This window comes from Hirundo rustica, chromosome 9 (genome assembly GCF_015227805.2).
Source record: "Hirundo rustica isolate bHirRus1 chromosome 9, bHirRus1.pri.v3, whole genome shotgun sequence".
Taxonomy (NCBI): domain Eukaryota; kingdom Metazoa; phylum Chordata; class Aves; order Passeriformes; family Hirundinidae; genus Hirundo; species Hirundo rustica.
In genome coordinates, this window is record NC_053458.1 from 18,902,701 (window position 1) to 18,924,749 (window position 22,049).

Here is a 22,049-nt window from a genome sequence, read left to right on the forward strand (position 1 = left end):
CCTTTTCTTGCGATTGTTTTTTTTAAAAAGTCAAACTTTGCAGCTGATATTGCTTGTTCACTTCTGGCAATTTTACATACAGGGGAGAGATTGTTAACTCCTCAGGTTCAGTGTTAAAGTGCTAGCAACACTTATTACAAAAACATCAGCTTATTAGAAAAAAAAGCATAAACTTGAGATTCTTATGTTGGTGTCAATGTCAGCTGTCCTAGCCGAGTGTGGGTGGGTTTGGGCTAGCAGACCTTCTGCTATGAAGTTTATATATAAAGTCATAGTATTGCAAATTCACCAAGACAACAGTCTTGATGAACTGATTTACAGATACCCAAGTGATCCAGTGATAAACTTTTGGAGTAAAATTCCTATCACAATGGAGAAAGCATTTTCACTTGTCAGGCCTGCATTGTAAAATCAAAGTGTCACAGCACAGGTGCCTGGTATACTGAATATATTTTGCCATGTCCCCATTTCATTCCATGCTTTATAAAAATGGGATTTTTTTTTTCTAGTTCTCTATTCAAGCATTTTCTTTAAGAGGTAGTTTATTATTTAATTATATATACTTCTAATAAAAATTCTATTGAAAAATGGTTAAGGAAATACAGAAGTGACAAGTCACTGAGTTGTTGGGGGGAGTTGGTAAGGTTAGAGCTGCCACCTCAAGCAGCTCAGTCGAGGAACAGACGGATGAAATGTTAGCGGGGACTGGCGGCTTTCTCTTGAAAGCTCCTCTGGAGCTTGCGGATGGCAGCTGGGGCAGCGGCTGCCGTCAGGACACCGTAGCTCTGCCCGCGGTGCTGTGTGAGGTGAGGCGGGACCCCTCCTGAGCCCGTCGCTCTCGCCGTAGGGCCAGGGCTTGCCCTTCCCGGGCGGCTGTGGCGAGGGCCGTGCGGGACCGCGGCCCCGGGCGGCCGTGGCGAGGGCCGTGCGGGGCCGCGGCCCCGGGCGGCCGTGGCGAGGGCCGTGCGGGACCGCGGCCCCGGGCGGCCGTGGCGAGGGCCGTGCGGGACCGCGGCCCCGGGCGGCCGTGGCGAGGGCCGTGCGGGACCGCGGCCCCGGGCGGCTGAGGCGAGGGCCGTGCGGGACCGCGGCCCCGGGCGGCTGTGGCGAGGGCCGTGCGGGACCGCGGCCCCACACGGCCTCAGCCCGGCCGGCGCTGCCCGAGCCCCTCAGCGGCCGCGCGGGCGGGACGGCGCCCCGGGCTGCGGCCTGTGCGCCTCCGGCCGCGCACGGCTCAGCCGCACGCCCCTCGGGAAATCTGGGGAAACCTGCCCCCGCTGACCGCTTGCTGTCCTTTTGGAACGTGCCTGGAAACGGTAACGAGGAGAATAACTTGCCTGTGAGCCTCTGGAGGTTTGCGCAAACTTGGGAGCTTTGTACACCTGTTGTTTTAACGTAGCGGTACAACGGAGAGCTCAGCTCTGTTCGTATTCTGCAAGATTTGCCTGTGCGTTTGGTATTTCTCAGAAGTTACTAAATTAAAACAGAGGCTTCCCACTTCTGAATTTTGCATCAAAGTGCAGGTGACCAAGTGGACCAATGGCCATTTTTAATGGGGAGTGTTTGCTTCAGAGCATAAGCGGCTGAACAAGGCACAAATTTGACTGTTGTTTCAGCGATAGCTGCCTCTTACAGGGTCAGATTCTGCAGTAGACTTAATGTATGGTGGTACAAAAGTTAATCTGAGAACAATGTAGAAGACAAACTGTGGCTAGACATTTGGCAGGCTGGGCCGTCCTGAGCTCTCGTGTTTCTGTAAGCACTTGTCCAGTCCCATTGGCCTGTGACACATTTGTCTCCTGTGTACTACCTCCTTGGATCTGGTTCTTTCAGTAATCTTCATCTCTGCCATGTGTTCTTCTGTTTGCAACATTTCAGCCACAGGTGGCTGTTTACCCTGTGTGATAATCTCATCATAATACACAAAGTTCAGTACCACAGACAATAATACACTTGAAAATAATAAACTTGTTCACCTCAATTCATATAAATTTATGTAATCCGTGAGATCCACGAGCACTTCCCTTCCCTTTGTGTGCCACAGCAATATCTCAGTACAAGACAAGTATCTTCAGACAGAGACTATTCTTCATATAGTGCCTTTTTACACTGAGAATGAAAGCTGGCCATTAAAGAAGAGAATTATGCTGCAGCCTGGCAAGGGTCTTAAATTGGATGATGTGGACTCCAGGTATTAACAAAGGTAAGTTTCTTGTGGAGTTCTGTATTTCTGAATTCAGACTGGCAAATAAACTGGAGCTTAATTTTTTGTGGTGGTGAGAAACATAAGATGATGTCTTCTAATTGGTTCTGAAAGAAGATGTTTGTAGTCTCATGATTTACCAACATATAAGTACAATTCTTTTAAAGCATGATGCTCTAGAGTAGAATTAAATTATAATAGTGGAAGTCTTTTTAAGGTGATTTTTAGAGTAATTACTACATAATTTGAGAAAGCTGAAAGATCAGTTCTTTCAAGTGACGTCTCAAGGAAAAGGTTTCTACAAAATGAACAGTCTGTCCTTTTGTGGGATACATTCAGGGGCTGTTTTTTAAATTTCTTTGTAGCTGGTCTTGTCACCATTGTCTAGATACAGCCCAGAACTGGAGAGGGGTACCTGTTTCAATAGTATGCAATGAGAAATTGGTTCCAAATGCAGGAGTAAGGCTCACAGCTGCTGGTGTAATACCCTGAAAAGCAGCCAAATAATGAGGTAATAGTGTCTTAGCAAGAGCAGTCGTTGGAGGGCAATAGTAGGTTAAGTGTTGCCAAGATGTGTTGTAGTATAATGCCTAAGGAGAACTCGGGGTAAGAACAGTGCAGCTCTTTATTTTAGATGAAGATTAACGTTTCCAACCTGGCAGCAGAGGGTGGTGCCAGTTGGCCCCTGTGGCCCGGCTGTCTCCTGCCCAGGCTGGGCCGGGCCATTGGGCTCCCCCGCGCTCCCTCCAGGGCTCCACATTTCTGCACAGCCACGCTCGCTCTGCTGGCTTTGAATGGCTCACGGCTCCATTCCCGCGTGCCCAAATCATAATAAGTTTTTAAATGTTTAGAATATATCCTAGTGTAGGAGAATTGGGAATAGAATACATCTTTGATGGTTTAGTGACAGTTTCATTTATTAAAGGGATCACTGGAACTAATGAGTATCTCAGTATTAAAAAATCCAGTAATCTATTTCTCTGGTTTTTTGGAAAATTCTAGAATTTATTTATCTTCTAAAGAATGGGAAATGCTAGGATATGAAACCAGGTGTATGTTAGGCATTTATTATTTCCATCATAGTTCATCTAATGCTTCTGTAATTTGCTCACAATTTCTTTCTGTTTCCTTAAATGCTTTGTTTTTGCACAAAAAAAAAAAAATTCTGCCTGGGAAATCTTTCACTAAAACTGTGGGTATTCTAACTTAAGTATGTTGTTACATGCATATTTCTTAGTGGCATTCACTGTATGTTTAACAGGCTGCAATTTCTAGCAGTTATTCCACTTGCTGAAGCTGCATGTGGGGAATACCCACATTTTCAAGGTAATTTTGTCATTTGCAAAGCCTGTAATCAGGCCTTCTGGAACAGCTGTTCAAGAGCTGGTTTTGTTTTCTTGTAATGCCTGTCTGGCAGTACTGCTGGAGGTCTCCCTGCAGGCCTCTGAAGGGCCAGATTCATGTGTTTGGAACAGTTAGGTTACTGCAGAGCTTTTCTGAGGCCTTCAGGCACCATTTAGTTAAATTTAAGAACTAGATGCTGCTATTACCTGGATCAGAGTAAATACAGAGTAAATTAATTTCCGTGCCTTGAATAATTGAGGGTTTATTTTTGCATAATTTTGTCTTTAGACAGTTTATACACCTTTGCAAACAGCAGTTAAAAGCATAAATCAGATGTAGCAATGTGATAGAGTTGTTTGTTCCAGGGTAGGGAGTCTGTACTGTGCTGAAGTTCATTGTCACCATAGTTTCCTTAAAGCACTCATGCAGAGGGCTTTTTTGCCTTCCTTGTCAGTACCTTTGCTGGAGTCCAGCAGAACATACTTTAAGTTCTGCTTTAGTCCCAAAAATCTGGTAGAATTTTGTACTTTGGATCTATCAAATCGTGAAAACATTCTCTTCAGGAATATTAAAAGCAAAAAAAACCTAGTTGAGAACTAGGGCAGAGGGTGGTAGTAATAGTAGTAGACAGGTGTTCCTCTGGTTATTTCCATCATGTTTTCACAGATGACCTTACAAAAATTCCTTCAAAGCATTAGGATTTGGAAATTTGTACCTATATTATTAGAAAGCCTTGTTTTTCCTGTGCTGGAAGATTGAGCAGAGAAGTCCAAAAGTTATAATATTTAAAAAGTGCATGTTTATTAGTTTAGTAGCTGAGATAAGAAGCCTCCAGTTAGATAAATAAGAATTTCTTCCAAATTTCAGCAGATACCTTTTATTAGTTATAAAGCAATTATTCTAACCTGAATATTGATGTTAAATGTCATCTTGCTTCCTATCCTTCTCCCTGATTTCCTTTGATATAAAAAGGCTCCATTTAATTGTGGGGAGTGGGTGTTTCTGTCTATTGCCATTCAAATTATAAAGCACTTCAATATTTGTTTAGAGAGAGAGCTGCAGTATTGCTCTTTCAAAAAGAATCTCTTGGAAGGCAGAACCCCAGTGTTTGAATTTTAACTTAATGTTTGACTGAAGAGCAACCCTACTGCTTGGTGGTCAGTGAATCCTGCGGGAAGGTCAGAGATGGGGTGATGGCTGAGGATGGGTTATGACAGAGAGGACTTCTGAGTGAAAACCTAAGAGAGACATGGAGGATCTTTCCTCACCTGTGGAGTGTTTCAAAAGGAGGAAGCCGGAAAGAGAGGAAGTTCTGATGTCTGTTGTGTCTGTAAGCTGTAGTACAACAAAGATTATGTAGAGGGGAAGTTGCAGTTTACCTCAGTCTGGGCCTCCTGGCTGGTCTGTATGACCCTGTGTTTCAGCAGACAGCACAGCCACAGGGCTCCACTGCTGTCACACCAAAATGCAACACTGCCCTGAACAAGAATTCTGGACCACTGAAGGGAAGAGCAGCTGGAGGAACTAGTTCAAACTACAGTTCAAACTTCAGACTACAGTTCAAACTCGATTTTCATCTGGTTTTCACTTCTGAAAACTTTTTAAATATTGAAATCGCGTAGGGAGAAGAACTCCTATAGAGGCTGAAGAAAAAAACATTTCTACTTGGCTGAAGTAAAAATTTGGCATTATTTTGTCAGCCCTACTTCCGCCTCTTCAGCCAGTTCACTATGGTGTCTTAAAGTGGGCTCAATTTCTCCATCTTTCACCCTTCTTCAGCATAGCTAAAATGCTACTGTGAATTTCACCCAGAAGTCATCAAAATCCCTGCAAATGTAAGTACTGCATCAGACTCAAAGGTTTTATGTGCTTGAATGTAACATTTTAAAGTCTTTTGATGTCATATACAAAAGGTAACTCAGAATAATAATTGCTGTAATAGTATCTTTTGTCTCATAAATCTAATTCTCAGCGTACTCTATTTAATTTGCTATAATTATATACTCAATGTACTGCTAATAAATATACTCATTCAACATGTATCTGTTTGATGTATATATATTTTCAAACATGAGGGTAGCAGTAGAAGTCAAAGATACTATATCTTTAGCATTTTTCACTAATAATGCTTTGTTAAATATCATATTACATTAAATTTCTTTTCAGGAAACTGACATGAGGATGCTGTGAAATGCTAAATAGTTGCGACAGAGATTAGTACACACCACTCACATTTTTAAGTTTCCAGTGCTAAAAGTTTAAGGATTGCTCTGAATAAACTGAAGGGACATTGGGATAGTATGTAGGTGTCTCTGTGCCCTTATCTTACCTTCTTGGAAAATTGTGATTGCTGTGCTCTGAGAACTTTTGGTAACTTCAGAACATGTGGAAAGTGGATGGCAGTTGGTACTAGCTGGTGGACATACTTCTTTTTGGAAAGATTTGATCTTTGTTTCTTGCTTGGTCATTTTCGCTGCCCCTCACATTTAATCAGTAACTCTTTTCTGCTGAAAATAAGAATGATGCTAACCTGAATCCTACATAGTTGAATCTGTCTTCTAAGCTAAGGGCTACTGATTTTGCTGTCACTGTTGCATGTGATTTCCAAATGCTGCTTCCATTGCTGGGGGTACTATTAAAAGGAAAAACTGTCCTGTTGTTAACATATGGATGAGGACTGACTGGTAATGGGTCATAATTTTAGACAGCGGCAAGTTCAGCAGAATGCAGACATTTAAACACAGGAAGTCCAGAGTTAGTTTCCCATCTGTAAGGTGTTAATTCTACCTGCTTAGGTCACTCCCATCGTGCCCCAGTAGCACTGACCTTTTGTCTGAGCACTGCCCTCCGCAGGAACTGCTTCTGCCTTCCCTGTCCTCAGGATCTGTATGAGCTTGATCTGTAATCCCATTGTACATGTGTCAGGGATTATACAGCACCTCACACCAAGCCAAATCTCACCAGGCTTTGCAGCGGGCCTGCAGGTCTGCCAGTGCACGTGCCTTTAGATAGCACTACCTGTTGTTAAAGATTTAGTTTATAAAATATAAATACTAATCTCCTACAATTTATAGTTCCTTCGTTCTCACATCTGTTGCATCGCATGTTTAGCCTTCAGGAAACCTCACAGCCTGTGCTCATGTCTGACCTAGCTGTACACAACTTTCTTGGCTCTGTTTCAAGCATGGTCTACAGACTGCGTTCTGAAATATGTCAGAAAAGTTTCCAGAAGAGTTCTTTCTTTGGATCATAATATGGTTTTATACAAGGGAACACTCAAATATTCATTGAATGGCTTTGGAGATGTTATTCACCATGCCACATTCTGCAGAAATTTACATGGCACACACATTTAAGGAACTAATTCATGAAAGTCACGTCTATATATTACTTCTATGCAGGATGATTTTTTAAAAAATTATTCTATAATTTAGACCTTTGAATGTGTAGACCACAGGTTTACCTACTACGCTAAAAAAACCATGATTCTACTACTGTTACTGGAAGCCACACACTCCTACCTTTGTTTTCTTTCCACATCAACAGAGAAAGCATTGGAAATACAAAAAATTACCTGAAGATGAAACTCTTGTTTCTGTGAAGCTTATAATTGAATTTGAAAGTATCTAGCTCCACAGCTGAAGGCTGTGGACTATCTATGTGTGTTGTTCCTCAGGTACTTCTGACTTGAGATGGGTTTCCATTTTCCTTTTTACCCTTTTTTGTTTTGCAGCCCTCTCTTCATCCTCAGTTGTATTACTTTGTTTGAAATAATGCTGGGAACTATTTCATGTACCTTCATGGATGCGGATGTTTAACCCTTTTACAGCAGAGCTGCAAAGGCACATTTGTGCCTCAGCTGAGCACATGGCAATGTGTCTGTTGCTGTAGCACCAGGGATAATATATTTTCTTGAGTAGTTGTGGAAATCCTCACTCAGTGCTTCATGAATCACTACAGAGTGGTGAATCACTGCAAAGTGGTCCTTAGACAACTGACCTTGAGTTGACTCTCCCAAATGTTTTCACTTACTAAATTAAAAGATGCATTAAGGGTATTTATATTGCTGTATCTCTATAATGACAGTTGCTATAAGGATGGTACTCTTTTGTGAAAGGGTGATAAGATGTTAATAAATAGCCTGTCTTTCATACTGTGGTAACATCATACTAATCTTGAAAGTCTTTATAATAATGGATTGTAGTAAATTAATACCTCTCCATAAGGAAGGTTATATATAATAATTGTGTTCAAATGTATCACCAAAAAAAAAAAAAAAAAGCATTCTGTAAGTAATTTATTTAGTAGATGGAACATCAGATTGGAGGAACCCAAGAAAACTAATTTGTCAGACCTCATGAGCAGAAGTTCCCTGATTGTAGTGATCTGGTGGCCCCTAAGAAGTCAGGACAGTAGATTCTTAGTGCAGAGCAAAAATTAGAAGACTTGCAATTTAACTTGCAAGATATGCTACACAGGAACTGATTACCCTGGCTCTCTGTAGAGCACAGTCACTACAGGCTTAGCACAGCAGTGCGGGACTCTACCCACAACAGCCTTGATGGTCAGCAGCTTCTCTGTGGAACCATCCTAACAAACATGTCCCGCTGAAGACCACGAGTGGCCTAGACCTGCACTCCGTAGAAACATAAAATATTAGATCAGAAGTGTCATGGAGCTCAAATTCTGGTTTTGTCCAAATTATTTTGTATCTCATGGGTATAACAGGGCTTTCACGCTCCATGTGGAGGGGCTTTTATACCACGAGGTTAACACCTAGCGTATCTTTGCCCTTCTGTTTGAAAGCTCTGTGGCTCTGACTCTTCCTTTGTGAGAGTCACCTGCTTCCCCTCCCTGACCTCTGGCTAAATGGAGGAGTGGATTACTAGCAGAGGAATGTAACACTTCCAATTTGCCAGCTAGGTGGTAATTACTTCATTCCAAAGAGGTTACCACAGCAGCCCCCTGAGATACACCTACTTGTGCACTCCGCTTCCAGAGTTTGTTAAAGTTATAAATCATGTTTAGTCTATACTTGGTATACATAACTCAGCTATTTAAACTCCAAGGAAAACCCAAATAAATAGGTATCTGTTTTCTCAGGTGACCAGCTTCTCACACTAGTTTTCCCTGCCAGTCCTAATAGAAAGTAATTATTATGATCTCAGCCGTTTCCTTTTCCTCACCTTCCTATTTTCCATTACACAACTATAATTATTATTGATTATACCTAATAAGGATTCATTGTGCTTCAAAGATTTAATACTTGGTCTTTGCCTCTAAAAGGTGATAATCATGAGTTTAGGCTTAACATCATGAGTAATACAAGAGACAAGGGAACAATCAAATGCAAGGACAGGAGCAAACACTTCAAAAACACATGATCGTTTCCTTAGTTAACGAGCTAGTTATCTGTAATTTAGTAAAGTCTAAGTTCAAAGCATTTTCATGACTAGCATATGGAAGAGAATAGTACTAGTGTGAAGTTTATTTATTTATTTCATAAAAATATGTTGTCTTGAGGGCAGCAGTATTTACCTGTATAGAGCACGTGCACTTCACTGATCTTGTAAATTGCTTGGCTTGCTTACACACCAGGGACTCCCTTTTTCCATTGTACAAAAAGATACCCAATGAGTCATGATTCCCTGTAAACAGGTGTCTTTAGGTGCCCATCCCTCATCTGTTTTCAGATCTTTATTGTTACATTCTCTTTACTTAATTTCTGAATTTTCTTCTACGTTCAGGTCTTCGTGTGCGCTTTATATTCAGGGTTATGTGATACTGAAACATTGACAGGACTTTGTATATTCCACTCCCATTGTCCTCCAAAACAGACTCTTCTCTTCAAAATACTAGGAGTTGTGTGTATTCTCATGTTATTACTTCATCTAGGAAGTCACATGACATTATTAATATTGTTAACATTCACCTTATCTTGAAAAAGGAGACCAAAGAACCTGATTCTCAAGTACCTGAGGGAAAAAACCAATTTTGTAGCCTAGTTAAAATTATGTCATCTCTGGCTTAGTCTGTAGGATGGAAAATTTTGGCCTGGTAAATCAAGCCTCAGGATTGAAAGTCTTGCCAGAAGAGTATGAAGGTTTACAAATTGATTTTGCCAATAGGAACTTGATACAAGCCAGAGCTCACACAGGAAGACCATATTCTGTCTGATGGAAGAGTCAGAGATGTTGTAGGAAATGGATTAGGAATGAATAAAAAAATACATAGGTCAAAAGCCCTCTGTAGAGATGTTTTGTTTTCAGCCTCTAGATCTATTGTCTCTTTTTCTGCTAACTGTAGAGACCAGTCTTTGCAAACTAGAGCCACTTGCACTACTACAGCGTGTATTTCATTAGTTGCTCTGAGTCTTTGTGTGTTACAAATTCTATTACTGTACTTCTATTAATAATGTCTATTACCATGCAATGAGAATCCCAAACAGAAGCCAGGTGCTTTTGTTTTGATAATGAATTTGTGGGCATGTGGGCATTGTATTGAAAGGCCTCATTAAACTCTATCCCAGTCAAACAATTGCAGACTGGTGAGTAGAGAAGTACCTGAAAATGTAGATATTCTAAATATACTGCACTTCTAATTAAGTATTTCATATACTGCACTTCTAATTAAGTATTTCAGATATAATTCCAGGAATGTTTACTATTTTGAAATAAAAGGGAGACATTGTTCCAGCTGGTAAGAGCTATTTATAGAAAGTGAGTTGGTTTTTTCCTTGTAGTAGATTTCAAATTCACCATGAAAAAAATGTTATAAATACTGAACAAAAATTGTTACCTCACTGTTCCTTACAATGTTAACTGCTGAAGGAATGGGAATTCACCTACTTCTTTATTTGAAAGGGAAAACTCTGTACAACCCAGGTGACGTGAGAACACATCCTGCAGTGACTTCTCACTGCTATGCAGAGTGAAAGGAACGGCTTGGGAAACAGTCAGGGAATACCTCTGGAACTATCTAGTCTCTGATTGACTGACAAGTCCTCAGTGCCAAGATGCACGTCCCAGTTCTGGCACAGCTGGAGACCTGTGAGTACTTAACAATAAGCATCAGCTCCTTCTACTGAGAAAGGCCACAGTTAAACAGTTTCTTTGTGGGCTTCTCTTAGGCCTTTCAAGTGTCTATCAGAAAATTAATATATTTGTCTTAAAGCTTTCCCTGGAAGCCATAAGAAGATGTTCTTGTGTTGACTATGATGCCATAAGCGATTGTAAGCCTTGTTCTGGTAAGCTTACTAAATCTTATTGCAAATACTTTTTTATTTATCTAATAAGTGTCTTTTTATTTTTACAAATTTAAAGAGTCTAAGAGATGGAAATGATAATTCATTATCAAGTGAAATAAATTAGTCAGTCTAGTAGGAATTTAATCCAAGAGATTCATGCAGCATCTCCATGTTACCCACTCACTGTAGTTCATCAGTAGCTACTCTAAAGAAACACAAGAGAAATCTTTCACTAAGTGTCTTTCTCTAAATCTTTGTGTTCAGGTCGCCAAAGTCAAGGTATTTTAGACGAATGAGTGAAGCAACTTCCAGACTAAAGGATTTTAAAAGTCATTTGCATTTACACAAAATGTAAAAACAGATTGCCTCCAGGACTTTATTTAACTTACACACGGAAGAGTTCTTCTTGATACCATGTGAGAGCTACCTCTCAATAGAAGAGCATGAACAACTAGTGGAAGATGCTGACTCGGCATAAATAAGGACCTGGCAGATCAGGCAGAACTAGGCACAGTATAGTTGTTGCCAAGGCTAGATGCACTAGAATGACATCTGTAAAGTACCTTAAAAAAGCAGAGGAATGAGATAGATTTTGTGAAATTCATGAATACATGTGCTTCAGGAGTGATGTGGATGTACTCCTGGTCTGAACTACAGCATTAACACAGGTGCAGACAGACCTTGCTTAGAATCAAGAGGGCTGCCTGAAATGGAGCTTCCCTAATGACTCATCTACTCTGGATTACAGTTTACATTCTCAGATTCCATCCTGGATCATTAAAATCTCCTCACTGATTTTTTGTTAGAAATATTAGTTGACAGTGATACATTTGTTTGGTTTGTTGGACAAAGTTTTCAAAATGTTTTTGCTCAGTCTTTGGTATGTGGACTTTTAAGCTACAGTCAGATTTACGAAACATATTTCCTACATGTAGTACAAGGCAGAGAGACTAGGCTGTAAGGGAGACTTTTTCAATTTTAACTAATATTTTCACTGTTAGGGAGTTCTCAGGTTGGAGGAAAAAGGAGTGTCATTTTATGCGATCACATTCATGTTTTTCTACTTTAATTATGAATAGCTTTTTACTAAATTCCTATTTAATTAAGCTTAAGTTAAGATACTGATGCTTTTAGGATAGAGTAGCTACACCTTTACCAATTTCCTTGATTTATAGAGCTAAATATTCTACTGGTTAATTTTTGTTGTTGTTGTTGTTTTGGACCAACAATTTAGCTAGCATAACTAGTTTATCAGAAGCAACCAGGTAACGATAGTATTTTTTCCAAAATTTGTAATGTGGGAGCAGACCTTTTCTGGAGGCTGTCTTTCAAGAACTAATCTGTTGTAATTGTTATTTTGCTTCTATATTTTTTTTTCTAAATAGTCATTGTGGTGATCAAATGGTTCTCTGAGAAAGGAGGCCATAATAAAAGCATTTTCTTCAGTTATTCATTTCTCTATGGTTCTAATTGCTGCAGCTCTATGAAAAGATTTGCATTTTGCAGAAGAGATCACTTAAGAGGGCATCTTTCAAAAATGTTAAATCAGAGTTTTAGTCTTATGCATAGTTTCAAGTACCAAATGTTCTAGAAGTAATCCAATAGTAATTACTGTAATTTTTTTTAAAGTGAAAAAATTTTGAGTTATGTGTGGCTTATGAAAGCTTTCTGAAGATGTAGATGGAAATTTTAGTTCCTGAATAACCATTTTATACGTCAGTTTTGAAAACATGACAAGTTAGTGGGAGTATATGATTTCTTGCATAATAATGTTCTGTTGGATAGTCTAGAAGTAGCTCACAAGATGAAGATATAAGGAAATTATTGACCATCACCAGTAGTAAGTTTAGCTGTGCTCATGCCTAATACGTGCAAGTAGCTCACATCCAAGAAATGGTTCTTGTTCCAAGTCATTGAGAAATCTTTGTTTATATAAATAAGCTAGTTGAGCCATCCAAGCAAGTTTTTTCTTCTCATTCTTGAAAAAAGAAATAAATGCATGGAGACAAAACAGTTATTGTTATTTTCAGTTACCAACCTAACCATATTCAGATATTGGTATGCTTCAGACTTCTCATGCATTATCATTAAAGAATAAGCCTGCCATGAGCAGTGTCACTGATCGGTGCCCCCTGAGCCATTCGTGTTCTTCCTTATCATTTTCTGAAAGTACATTTTCTCTCATTCTGCTACTATCAAGTGCTTTGGGATGAATCTTCTTTTGGAACTGCAAAAATAGTTAGGATATAAAGGAGAAGATGGAGTTCTGATGCAATGCCACCTAATCAAGTCCTGAAATAATTATCACAGGACTGATTTCAGTGCAGTAAGCTATCTGCAGAAATGGTAATAGGTGTTGCTCAAGCCTGGCACACCTAACATCGTGTTTCCCAAGACATATAAATAAATAGTCTTTGCGTATCCACACCTCTCCTGTCACATCATTTCTGAGCGAAGAAGGGTCCTCCATCCAGATTAGCAAATAGATTGAAGCAGACACCCTCCTATTTTCATAACACTGCGTATAATTTTGCTATGCTTGCAAGTGGAGAGTATAATTGCCATTATCCTCTGGTGCTATAAGTGATATTGCTGTTACTGGTTCCCAAGCTTCATTTTTAGGAGCCTGTTTTTATCCAATACCACCAAAAAAAGCTACTTTAAACTTCAGCTCAGAAAATGATACATTTTCTCTAACATTAAATTCAGCCTTTTATTACTAAATACTTTATTAATAAACACTTTTGTTAGGAAAAATAGTCTAAGAAATAGCTGATTCTGTACTTATTCTTTTGTCTTTAGTCTTTCCAATATACTGAACGTGTTCTACAGATAGTTTTAGCCTTGTAAATGAAAATTACATTAGGCCCTCATATAGCATATGCTATGCTTTTAATTTTAATTCTTCATTCACACTTTAGGTTTGTATGATCCACTGGGTTTCTGCATGTCAAGTAAACAATTTTTTAAAAAGTCTATTTTTTCTTATTCTATGCTACAAAATAATATCAATAAGTCATAGCTGATCAAGTAGGAAGTAGATCAGATCACTAAGGTGTGTTACAAACTCCCCAGCATTCCAAGTCAAGACTAATATGTCATCTAGAACTTTGGAATGCAGCAAATCATTTGCTTCACAGACCATTGATGAATGTGAAAATAGTTTATGGCTTAGAATTATCATCACTTCAGTGTGAGATTCTGCAGCACAAAGCCAGGAAAGAGCAGATATCCTTAGGGTGCTGCAAGATCTGCTCCAAAAATTAATTGTAGGGTAAGTCTAATGAAACTGTTGAAAACAGGATATGATGAAACATGAAGCACTCCTTTGGCTCTTTCACAGAACCCTCCCTCCTGCTTCTATATTCTCTCTCAAGATAAATAGCTGTGGCTGGGTTGAAATCAGAGTACCACTAATTCTGCTATTTCCATTTTATTTTCTGGGTTTCTGTGGTTGTTAAATACTGGAGACTGAGCCAGAAATAGATGCAATTTTCAGCGATCTCCCATATTTTTTTTCCTTTTATCCTGATTTTGGAGATTATCTCAGTTATCCACCATGTGTCTTTATTTAGGCAAAAATTCAGGGCCTCACTGGGCCCCTATTTCTGTAGGACAGTGTGGATTAAACCTACTCCCATGTTTCAGTAATAAATGCATGGCTGCACTGTTCCAAACTTCATTGTAGGGATAAGTGTCTGGTTTAGTAATGCTGCAGCCTGTGTTTCTCAGTCTTGTATTGCAAAAACTAAAGAAACAATTTCACAACATTTCTAATATACGAAAGGATGATGAAACGGTCTGACTAAAATGAACACCTCTAGAAGTTTGTCTTGAAGGCATTTGAACACACTTTTCCTGTAAGTGGAGAACCCTAATCTAATTTATTCTTATTTGAATTTTTAGAATACATGAGAAATTTTAATAAATTGTTGTTTAGTGGTTTGAAATGTCTCTCCCAACTGCTTACAGGAATTTCAGTTTCATTTCCACAAGTGGCATTGCAGATCAATAGCAGCAGCTTGGCTGACATCCTAAGCCAAAGCCATGGGAATCATTAGATTTTGGTCCAGCCCCAGTGTTGGTGTGAGGGAGTTCTACAGCAGCAGAATCTCCCCTTTAGTTAGAAAAGCAAAAACACTGAGAATCCAGGATTCCAAATTCAACCATACAAACGTAGGGGAGTGGAAGAATAATAATACCTGTTCTCAGTACTTAAAATACTGAAAATATTTTCCTTTTGGGGGAGAAGCAAAAAGCTATCAGTTAGATGTCTCAAAATGAATTTGCCCAGAATTTCTGTTATTTTTTCTCATCTCCACATCATCTGGATTCAGCTGCCACAGCACACTGAGACACGTATATTCAACTAGCTTGTGTTTCCCCAATGAGGGAATTGGAATCCAGGTTACCACCAACCAAGAGGCCAGAAAGGTTTGTGATGTGTCTCCACTAGCTAAAATATTAATTCATAATAAATTGAGGGCCGTCCCACTTCCCTAGGGCTCCGGGTCAATGTCGATCTTTAAAATTTCTGTTGAAGCCTTCCAACAAAGTGGCCCTCTACAGTTAAACATCACTTAAACTTTTCTGGAATACAAATTATAAATGTATATAACTTCAGGTACCTTGCAGCTAAACACCTAGACATTACAATTTGAGGTTTATTATAGATATGAATAATAAAGAGTGAATTTCTCTACTCTGTACTTACTAACACCATATATTACAAGATTAATTATAATGGAAGGTAATTTTTATGCTCTGAAATAATAAACTTCCTCTTGTTGCCCATTAAACATTTAATATTGAGATGGTAAAAAAGGGCAAATTTAATTCAGAGGCTAGCAAGGCAAATGATAATTTTGTTGGTCATCTCTGCCTTGTAACTTTGCATGGGGATTTATGTGGGGAGAAAATAGAAAGCTTATGACTTTCAAAAACTTCTAATTCTTTTACCAAAAGCCGACCGGGAAAGAGCTGCATATGAAGTTAATGTCTAGTAGTATTCTCAGTCCTTTAGAGCGGCTTTAGGGTCACTCAAACCTGAAGCTTTGACAATGCTAAGGTGGAGATTGCCTATTTGCAACACTTACTTTGGGAACTTTTCTGGCTCCTTGTCTCCACTTTTACTTTTCTCATTTCAGTATTTATATCCTTCTGCCTTCTTAGCAAGGCACAAGAGTTTGTCCAATTTAAGAGCTCTGCAGTCTCGGTATGGTAGTTTCTGTAGCTGCATGGTATGGTATGTCCTTTATAATTTCACTCAGCTGGAATGAGATGGAAAGATAATCACCTGGGAAGTTTGAGAATGAGCGGCTGGCCTCCATACACAGTCTTATATCTTTCTTCACTTATCTAACCAAACAGATTTCAAGGGCAAGATTCAGAGAGAAAATAAGTAAACTGTAACTTCTTCCTTAGATGTTTTAAATGCCTCCCCCCATTTTCTTTCATTTTTTTTTAAATTCCTAATTTGCATGAAATTTACATACACATTCTTCCTAACACTTTTTTTAAAGAGTGGTTTACTTCTGCAATTTTTAATATATCAACTGTATGGTAGCTTGTCCCTGTACAATCCTTCTGTGAGCATTTCATTAGAAGAAATAGGCCAAATTTTAATACTCTCGACCTTGCCCATTCCAGTTCATCCACTCCCAGCTGTACATCTTCTAATGCCTACCTTAGTCATGCCAAGCTCACATTTTTCTCCACTGAGTGTTACGTCCTGCTGGCAGACACTGCCTTCTCAGTTAAAAGTAGGACTCATTCTCAGCTATAAATCTCTGTGGCATTCTGAGCAAGTGTTGACCTGTCCAGACATGTCAGTGAGATTAGCTTAGACAGAGTAGTTACTGCATTCCTTTTGCTGAAAGCAAATATTTAGAACTTAGATGCCCTGTTGTAATTTTAAAACTAGAGATTCTGGAGTATAAACACATGCTAGAAGTCTCAGCTTTAGTGGACGATCAGTTTTAGATGTAGGATAGTCTTGCCCCAGTTCTTCTGTTTTTCGGCTATCTGCAAAACAGGTGAATCTTCTTGTTTTAAAATTAAGAGTAAATCAACCTGAAAGTTTTCCAAGTTTTAATGCTGTCTCCTGTAGCATATCTTCCATCATATGTCATGCAAGAGTCTGAATTGAGCACCTTAGTAGAAATATGTATTGAGATTATTCTTGTTGCAAAGGGTTTACTGAGTACAGAACAAGGTGGGAAACTGTAAGAGAAGTGGAGCAGTCTGTTCAGGTATTCCTGCGTCTAATTTCTAATCTCAACATGATAGTTCATAATTTGTCATTGATTTAAAGTACTGATACTAACAGAGATAGCATTATTCAGACACTATCAAACAGAAACATTCACTTTCAATATGTGCTACACATTCCTATTTCAACTCATTTATGTTTGCGTTTTTGAAATTTGCTATGGTAATTTTTTCTTCCTTTAGGAATTTTGACTAATTAGATCATGTGTGTTTCCTAATATTCTAGTTGCAGAATGAATATTTTTAACTTGCTCACTGTAAGAGCTCTGGACACATATATATTATAATTAGCCTTCTGTTTTGTTTGTATTGATGTGAATCAACTCATTTGGTCATAGAACTGAAAAGTGCAATGAGCTACAAATCTATTTAAATTACACCTTTCAGCCCTACTCAGAATTTACTTTCCAGTGATACAATAGTTCAATAGGCACCATTGAGATGTTGTGGAATGTCCTGATCTTTAAGATACGGCACCATGAAATGTGACAGGTATGAGAGGATCCTTATTTGGCTGTGTTGCTGTGGACAGATTTCAGTACACCATTGCAAAATGGCATGCTGAAACCCTAAATGCTGTTTATCTAGCTAGTTGCCCAGTGCTTGGCTGAATATGTGAAAGTCACAATTGTTCCAAGATCTCATATTTTTTTCTGAACTGTGGCTCTCCTGCACACAGATAATGTTTCCTAGAGAAAATTCAGTTAGATTTCTAAAGCATTCTGAATTGAATGGACCAATGCTACAGTTTGTAGTGCCTCTATGATTGGAAGACTTTATTTCTGCTATGATTATAATACATACCTGTAATCCTGTGAATGCCGTGCTTCACCTTTGAGAATGTCTTCTGTAGACAATGATAGAAGAATAGCTTTCTCTGTCTCTCACATACTATGTTCTCAATTGTATAATGCTGCTGTTCTTCCTTTGTATTTAGTAACGTATTTGGTGAAAGGGAATGCTTGATTAAGTATCCTTTTCAAGTAAAAAGGTGGGTTGTTATTTCCTGCATTCAAGGCACCTGCTGTGGATAACAAGATTTTCCATTTGTGGGGTATTGGCTATTTACAAACAGTGTATATAAACGGATATATTTCCTTCAGGCAAGATTTTAATTTGAAGGGGGAAACAATACATGGTCATCAATGTTTTACCAAAATTAAAACATCACAGGGATTTTAGGTGACCAGTATTATTATCCCTTATCACAAATGAAATGAGGGTTACTATGGTGGAAGCAGAAGCATTAGTTTCAAGTTGTTGCCCAAAAGTATGCTACCAATCATTTTGTCAGCATGAATTGTTTGAGGTTGAAGGAGATAGTCATCACATTTTTCATGGCCAAAAGCTATTTAGAAGCATATTTGAGATCCCATCATCTTCTCAGTTAAAGGACTATAAACCTAAAAAATCCAAATCCCAGGAAATAGAGATGAGAAGAAAAAAGGTGATGGGACACCAGAGAGAGGCGAAGCTTTGAAAAGTAAGAATTGCTGAGTGCGTGTATCTAACATTAGATACCTACATCTACAGGGATGTTCCAAGAAGGTTATGTGGGGTTTTTAGAGATCCTAAGATGCTGTGGTTTCCACTGACTGTATGAATAAGATATTTATTCACAAATGTGTTCAGACTCCACAGATGCATTCCCATCTCAGAGTATGTGGATGCCAGATACACTAGTTCAAGTCCCTTTGCTTTCTAGAATATCAGAGGGAAAATCAATAAAGATTCCATATATGTGCTACTGTCTATGACCTGTCACATGGTGGGTTGTACTAATCCACAGCAGATTTCAAAACCCAGAGGCATTTTTCTAAATCTTTTGTAGGCTGGTGTTTGCAGTTAGATTCTAACAATAGAGAAAGGATATTTCATTTTCTAAAGACAGTATCTCTTTCCATAGACTTACAAAGCATTAAAAATTCATCTTGATCTTGAGATCCAGACAGTATGCACAGATAGCACAAACGAAGGAAAACACAAATTCCTCACTAAGTGACTCACTTGCTTGGCCAATCTTGTCTGTGTAATGCAGAATTGTGATATTGTTACAAAGTGACTCTCCTATAACCTTCCCACCAAACATAATCATGCTATTACTATTTACTCTGACAGCAGCTTCTTTCCTTCCAAGAAGCTCAGCAAATTTCACAAGCATTAAGCCTCCCAATGAAATAGTTAAATGTCATTAACTCATTTTCTAGATGAGGCATATAGAAATTAATGACTTGTTAAGAGTCATACAGGAAATTTGTGACAGAGGAAAGCAGAGATGGCAGCTCCTCCAGCTCTCATGCCTATTTTTGTATTTTCAAAATTATTCCTTTTTTCCTCAAATAAAAGGCACTCCTGGTTTTGGAACAGCACTACAAGTGAATGAACTGAAAATCTCAATTCTTGAATAATTAGGAAAAAAGTACAAGAGCAGCCCTCCTACTTTTCTAGCAATATAATGTAAGAACTGCGCTAGTATTGGCAAAGGGTTGCTTTTAAGTAGAAACACACTAGAATGCAACAATCCTAGATCTCAATTTGAAGAAGGTGAGAGAGAGGAAGGAGGACCTCAGCAGTTTGATATAGCACCAGAAACCTGGTGAGCAGCATAGAAGAAATGCTTTTGATTAATTTGCTATCATGCCTTAAATGTGCTGATTCATCACTGGGCTTTTTGATTTGGCCATGGCTGAATCTCAGTATTTTTGTTTAAACTGAGCAAAAAGTAGTGTTCACTGTATGGGTCACACATGAGGTTCATTCAAGTTTCTCACACCTCAAGAAATCTCCATTAAGTCCACTAACTGTTCTGATACGCAAATACAAGGAAATAAGATGTGCTATTTATTACATTAGTGCTTACATATAAAATACATCAGAGATTTTGTTTGGAAAGTTACTGTAAAAGTGAAATACGTTAGGATGTGCATTATAATTTTTTTTTAAAATATTATTCTTGCTAGTTTTTACTATATACACTTAGATGTTCCCATCTATAGTGTAACAATGTCTCTACAGGAGGTATTATGCCATCCATATGTGCTTGTGTGTATATATTTATAGATATATACACATTGTATGGTATGAATTTATGAAACTTTGAGCTGATTAATGTTGTATAGGAAAGGATGGTGGAGGGTTTTAAATGCAGGAGTAGAAATGGGAAAGTTTGTGTCCTGATAGAAATACATATGAATCTCTGAAACTAATTACTACATGTATTTATTGTATGGATATTATCCTCCCCACTTGCTTAGGTTTAAATTAGAAGAATCCCTTAGGAGGAATTTATGGCAGAGGTGAAGATAAAGTAGAATCCTGCAGATAATCGAGAGTCCTAATCAAAATGTAAGAAAGCCGGGGATCTTGCTCAGCCTTACTCTGACCTGGACTGATGAAGTTTCTTCTTCCAGCCAAGGTTAGGGTGGAAGATGATACTTACGAAACCTTAAAGATGCTGGCCTGTGCAGAGAAAGGGGTTGAGTGAACTTTTCAGGGAGTGTCACTGAGTGCTGACAAGGTCTGACACATACCATGAGTGGCAGCAGACTTTCTATATGACCTTGGCCAAGTCACTTAATCCCTCCGTGACTCGGTTTCCTCATCTGCAGGACTGGGTATAAACAGTAATACTTCCCTGCCTCACAGGGTGCTGTGGGGATTATTTCATTACTGTTTGCAAGGCGTGTTCAGAGACAAACAGGAAAAATGCAGTGGAAGTGTTTCATTTGTTGCTGGAAACCTGTACAGTATCAAATGCCTTGTTGATCATGTCCTGGAAAATATATTATTAACTGGTTATGTCTCAGGAATAAGATATTATTGGAAACCACATGAGCCTTTCATACCTTCCCCCTTTGCTCTGCGTCCTTTCTGCTCTCCAGTAGTTGTGGACATGTAGTTAGGCAAAATTGGACAACCCTTCTTCCCATAAAAAGCATTCCTTTTTCTAGGATGACTTTTTGGCTTCTGTAAATTATGAACCTGGGACTCCCCAAATCTACAGCCACATTCTCTTACCTAGGAACAACCTGTATAGATAACACAAAGATAAGTAGTCTTCTTCCCTTAGTCACACTTTTGAAGGAGTGAATAGCAAGTGTTTAAAGCTGATTTTGAATTCCAAAGGAATGTCCACTAGTAAGGAAATCTCCCTCTTGGCCTGAGAGGTTGAAAGAAACTCTTAGAAGCTGCAGGTCTGTGTTTATTAATAATGGATCCATGCCTTTTTTGATCACAGAGTGGTGCAGGTCTCATGGCTATCTGTTACAGACATTCAATTATGTGTTCCCCAAATTAGCCAAAATTCAGTTAGCATAAGCAGCCAAAATTTTTCAATGACTGGGCATATATCAGCAAAGGGAGTTTACACAATCCGATTTTGTAACCTATATCTGTGCTGGTTTTGACCCAGTACTGTTGGATTGGCAGAAGCTCTAAACCTGAACTTACATGTCTGAATCCCAGCTGCTCACTCACAAGTGGACCCTACATGCATAGATGTGTTCTGCCTTAATCCCACTGTGCAGGAGAATTCTCTAGGCCTCAGGGATTTAGAAATAGCCTGTAAACATATTTCAATGGTACGTGAAGTAGTCTGGATTTATAAATACAAATTACAGTCAAAGAGAATTTTTCAGTAATACCAGTAGGTGATGCATGTAAGAGAGATAATTTATCTTCTCCATGACTGGGAAAACAGTGAGTTTTCATTGTTAATATTAAGGCTCCAGTTTTCTTGTGGACTGCATTTCTTGGTAGCAGGATCGCTCTACTATCCTTTCTTCCATTCAGTTAACAGATGTTTAAGTTTACTTAAATCTGAATGTAATGTCTGCTAAATCACTAACAAATGGTAGTCACTGTGGCTTATATGAAGTATTGCATATGTTTGCAGCCACACCCAGGCACTCACCTTAAAAGCACATAGGGACAATACCACTTGTTAGCTTGCACAATGCGTGAGATAAGGTGATGCAATGTTCATAT

General features: G+C 38.8%; 1 protein-coding gene across 1 annotated transcript in view; it reads left to right on the forward strand.

The window, feature by feature from the left end:
- Positions 1–2,043: 2,043 nt before the first annotated feature.
- Positions 2,044–22,049, forward strand: part of LOC120756434 (hornerin-like) — a 72,966-nt gene continuing 52,960 nt past the window's right edge. The window contains exon 1 of the mRNA XM_040072807.2: positions 2,044–2,203. The gene's annotated coding sequence lies outside the window, so the exon portion shown is untranslated. The remainder of the gene's footprint in view (positions 2,204–22,049) is intronic.